Below are 5212 nucleotides of genomic sequence, written 5' to 3'. Positions count from 1 at the left end.
GGCACCCGCGCACCTGTGCCCGCCGAGCGAGGGCGCCCCGAGCCTCTCGCATGGCGCTGTCTCCACAGAGCCCGAGCGCCCCTCCGAAGTAGGGGACACACCCCTCCTCCCATTGCAGTCCTGGCAGCGGCGTCCCGTAATTCCGCGCCTCTCTCCCTTGCCCCACATGCCAGCCTCTGTCCCCACTCCTCATCCTTGCCCACCCCAGCCTGGGGTTCAGCACCCTGGGCCTTCCTGAGAAGGGGATGAGAGGTAGCTGTGAAAACAGGAGGGCTTAGGGAGGGAGGCAGGGGAACCCCACCAGCTCCGGGCTCTCCCAGAATGGGGACAAGGTCTGCAAGGTGACCACGACTTTAGAATTAACCAGTCCAGGCATTCACCGGGTGATACCCTTGGAAAAGTTTCTTATTATAAAAATACCTGCACCTGAGACTGTTTCTGCATTTGTAAAAATGATTTTGAGGGGAGTAAATGTGATACCAAAGTTTCAGCCCAGCCCATAGTAGATGCTTAATAAATGGTTCCTCCAGCAGAATTGGAGAATACTCATCTCCAGCCCCTGTCAGGCACCCAGCAGACACAACCATAAATTTCTGTCACATGAATAAAGATCCCAGGTTCTATCTGCACTCCTATGTTTGTTGCAACACTGTTTACAATAGCTAACATTTGGAAGCAACCTAAGTGTCCATCAAAAGATGAATGGATAAAGAAAATGTGGTACATATACACAATGGAGTACTATTCAGCCATAAAAAAGAATGAGATTCAGTCATTTGCAACAACATGGATGGAACTGGAAATCATTATATTAAATGAAATAAGCCAGGCCCAGAAAGCAAACATCACATGTTCTTACTCATTTGTGAGATCTAAAAATCAAAACAATTGAACTCATGGACATAGTAGAAGCATGTGGTTACCAGAAGCAGGGAAGAGTAGTGGGAGGATGGGGTACCAAAAAAAAAAAAAAAAAAAAAAACTAGAAAGAATGAATAAGACTATTTGATAGCACAACAGGGTGCCTATAGTCCATAATAATTTAATTTTATATTTTAAAATAGCTTAAAAAGCATAATTGGATTGTTTGTAACTCAAAGGATTAATGCTTGAAGGGATTGATACCCCATTCGCCATGATGTGCTTATTTCACATTGCATACCTGTATCAAAACACCTCATGTACTCCAAAAATATGTACACCTACTATGTACCATCTATTTTTTTTTTTTTTTAAAGATCTCATGTTCTAGGCAGATGAAAGAAAGTGAATAGTCTGTTCCTTCCTTTTTTTAGGAGTCAGGAGTTTGCTCACTGGACACTGGGGAACAGTTGGCATCAGGATTCTTCCTAGTCTCGCTTCTTTCCCTAGCTCCTCCTCTGTCCTGAGCAGTGGGCACAGTCTCACAGCTAGAAGGTCCTTAGAGGTCATTGAGTCTAACCCTGACCCAGAGCAGGCATTCTGACCCTAATCCCCAGCAAGAAGTATCCCCAGCAATGGGTACCTCTGCCTTCATGTCCCTCTCTCTTCCCCTAGGGCAGCCCTTCAGAGGTTAGGAGGGAGGGAAGTTGCTTCTTCAATGCTGCTGTTCTACTGGAGAAACACAAGAATTTCACTGGGCTTTTTTCTTTCTGTGACTTGCCTCAGTCTCTTCATCTGTAAAATGGGCATAATAATGGCACCTATCTCCTACGGTTGTGAAGATTAAAGCAGTTACTATATATAAAGTATGTGAAACAGTGCTTTGCATATAGACAGTAAACAAGAAATATTATTCATCTCATCACTATCTTGAGTCCACCTCCCTGTAGAAGTGCTCACATTTCTTGAAGTCCCTCTGATAAAACCCAGAAGTGTGTCAGGTCATATTAAGCCCCCTTGAGCAATGCAGAGATTGAGGCACTGTGCTGTAAAGTCTGTATAGCCCAGCACTGCCATTTAGAGTTGGTGTGCTTTGGGAAAGTTATAAGTCTTTTGCCTCAGTTTCCTCTCATCTACAAAATAGGGATAATAGTACCTACCACCTAGGGTTATGAGAATTAAATGAGTTAACATATATAAAGCCCTGACAACAGTACCTGGAACATGTAGGTACTCAATAAATATGAGCTATAATTACTGGGGCAATAGACTTTGTTTTGGGTTTTTTTTTGTTGTTGTTGTTGTTGCTTGTTTTTTGACAAGGTCTTACTCTGTCACCCAGGCTGGAGTACAGTGGCACAATCTCAGCTCACTGAAACCTCTGCCTCCCAGGTTCAAGCGATTCTCCTGCCTCAGCCTCCCTAGAAGCTGGGATTACAGGTGCCCACCAACACACCCAGCTAATTTTTTCGTATTTTTAGTAGAGGTGGGGTTTCATCATGTTGGCCAGGCTGGTCTTGAACTCCTGACCTCATGTGATCCACCCGCCTCAGCCTCCCATGGTGCTGGGATTACAGGCAGGAGCCACTGCACCTGGCCGGAGGCACTAGACTTTGAATAATGCAGTCTCACTTTTTCACTTTCTTCCCTTTCCTTCCTTCTTTCCTCAGCAGCCACATGATTCTAGTGCCTCATGGTCAATTGCTCCACCATCTTTTTTATTTGAATAGTTCCAGATCACAGAGCCTTTTCTTCCTTTTCCCTCCTCTTCCACAGACATTTTTCTTTTACCATTAAAACCTTCCTATAGTGTCAAGTCCACATGGTACCAGACAAAACAAATTCCATGGATCTAGCCTTGGAGAGCAGGCAGGGCAGTGTGTCTGAGTGTGAATTCTATCTCTATTGTTTGTTAGCTGTGTGACCCAGGGTAAGTCACTTAAGCCCTCTGATACAGTTTGGCTATGTTCCCATCCAAATCTTGCCTTGAATTGTAGCTCCCATAATCCCCATGTGTTGTGGGAGGGACCCGGTGGAAGGTAATTGAATCATGGGGGAAGGTAATTGAATCCTGTGCTGTTCTCATGACAGTGAATAAGTCTCACAAGAGCTGATGGTATTACAAAGGGCAGTTCCTCGGCACACACTCTCTTGCCTGCCGCCATGTAAGACATGCCTTTGCTCCTCCTTTGCCTTCCGCCATGATTGTGAGGCCTCCCCAGCCATGTGGAACTGTGAGTCCATTAAGCCTCTTTTTCTTTATAAATTACACAGTCTCAAGTATTTCTTCATAGCAATGTGAAAATGGATTAATACACCCTATAACCTCATTTTCCTCATTTGTAAAATGGGATTTATACTACTTCTTCTCAAGGATGCTGTGTGGATTATAAGTCACAGGCCATTAAATACAGTGCCCTTCCTCATCCCCAAAGTCATGGGTGGAGGCCAGACAGTTTGGGTAAAAGCTGCTCCATGCAGATAAAGAAAAGTGCCCCCTGTCTTTTTCCTCCTGTTTTGGACTGAATTATGTCTCCCAAAATTGATATGTCGAATTCTTAACCCCACAATGTGACAGTATTTGGAGATAGGAAGTAAGTAATTACAGTTAAATCAAGTCATAAGAGTGACACCCTAATGGCATAAGATGGGTGTCTGTATAAGAAGAGAAAGAGGCTGGATGTGGTGGCTGACACCTGTAATCCCAGCACTTTGGGAGGTTGAAGTGGGTGGATTGTTTGAGTCCAGGAGTTCAAGACTAGCCTGGGCAACATGGCAAAACCCTGTCTCTATAAAACATATGAAAAAAAAAAAAAAAAAAAAGCCAGGCATGATGTTGTGTGCCTGTAGTTCCAGCTACTCAGGAGGCTGAGGTGGAAGGATCACTTGAGCCCAGGGGGAAGAGGCTGCAGTGAGCTGACATCACACCACTACACTCCAGCCTGGGTGACAGAGCAAGACCCTGTCTCAAGGAAAAAAAAAAAAGAAGAGAAGAACACACCAGGAATTTACATGCACAGAGGAAAGGCCATATGAGGCCACAGCAAGCAGGTGGTCCTCTGCAAGCCAAGGACAGAGACCTCAGGAGAAACCAAGCCTTTCAGTACCTTGATCTTGGACTCTAACCTCCAGAACTGTGAGAAAATAAATTTTTGTTGTTTAAGCCAGGGGTCCCAAATTTTTGTTGTTGAAGCCCCAACCCCTGAGTCATGGCCTGTTAGGAACTGGGCCACACAGGAGGAGGTGAGCATCAGGTAAGTGAGCATTACTGCCTGAACTCCACCTCCTGTCAGATCAGCAGCAGCATTAGATTCTCCTGGGAGCACGAACCCTACTGTGAACTGCACGTGCACGGGATCTAGGTTGCACACTCCTTATGAGAATCTAATGCCTGATGATCTGAGGTGGCAGTTTCATCCCCAAACCATCAACCCCCACCCCCCTTCCGTGGAAAAATTGTCTTCCACAAAACCAGTCCCTGGTGCCAGACAGGTTAGGGACCACTGGTTTAAGTCTGTGGTATTTTGTTATGGCAGCCCTAGAAAACCAAGACACCTCCCTACCCCAAAGCAGCTCCTGGGAAACCTGAGGCCACGTTATTCTCCATCGCAGATCACGCTTTTCTCCGAAGTTCACCTGACTGCAGGGCTGGGGCGCTTCTCTGCCCTGAACCTTGGATGCAGAGTCTTTCAGTCAAACAAGTCACGATTGCTCCTATCTTACAGATGAAGCCATCAAGGGAAATGCCTTGCCCAATATTACACAGCTAGAGTGGAGGAGAGAGACCAAGAACACTCCCCTGGACTCCTTGGGCGCTTGCCCTGCTGGACCTTAGCCCTGCCTCCCTCAACTTTTTTGGCCCTTTGGGAGAGCATCTGAGAAAGCTAAGGGTGCACCCATCCAAGGTGTAGAAGCAATCCCCGTCCATCTCAAGGAGCCCCACCACTTCCCTGGCCTGCAGGGTTTCTAGCTGCATGCATTCTGGCCAAGAGCTTGACCTGCACCTTCATCCTCAGGGGAGCTGCTCCCCATCCCACCCCACCTCCAACAGCTACAGCTGGGAACATGCGCTGTGGCCTAGGGAGCCTTTGTGCAGAAAGCCCCACCATCCTGGAAACTGATTTCCACCTGAAAAGCTGGATGCCAGGAGGTGGCAGGAAGAAAGTGGAACTGAGAAGTTCTTTAAAAGGGGAAAGCCTCCTGTGCCCACTGGAATCCATGTGGACACCTGCTTGGAAAAGCATCTTAAAGGAGCAGTGGAGGAGAAGGTAGAGGGTGATCTCAGAATCAGACTTTCTCAGGAGTAGTGAGGGCAGTCAAAGGGGACAACAGAAAGCCAGAAATCCAGATA

General features: G+C 46.5%; 2 protein-coding genes across 2 annotated transcripts in view; both read right to left on the bottom strand.

Moving 5' to 3' along the window:
- Nucleotides 1-5212, bottom strand: part of SAR1A (secretion associated Ras related GTPase 1A) — a 537387-nt gene that overhangs the window by 125236 nt on the left and 406939 nt on the right. The gene's annotated exons all lie outside the window — the stretch shown is intronic.
- The window catches only part of PPA1 (inorganic pyrophosphatase 1), a 478362-nt gene that overhangs the window by 75148 nt on the left and 398002 nt on the right, over nt 1-5212 (bottom strand). The window lies entirely within an intron of this gene.

This window comes from Macaca thibetana, chromosome 9, assembly GCF_024542745.1.
Source record: "Macaca thibetana thibetana isolate TM-01 chromosome 9, ASM2454274v1, whole genome shotgun sequence".
NCBI lineage: Eukaryota > Metazoa > Chordata > Mammalia > Primates > Cercopithecidae > Macaca > Macaca thibetana.
The sequence above is the reverse complement of the archived record's forward strand: the minus strand, read 5'-3'. Positions and strand labels throughout refer to the sequence as shown.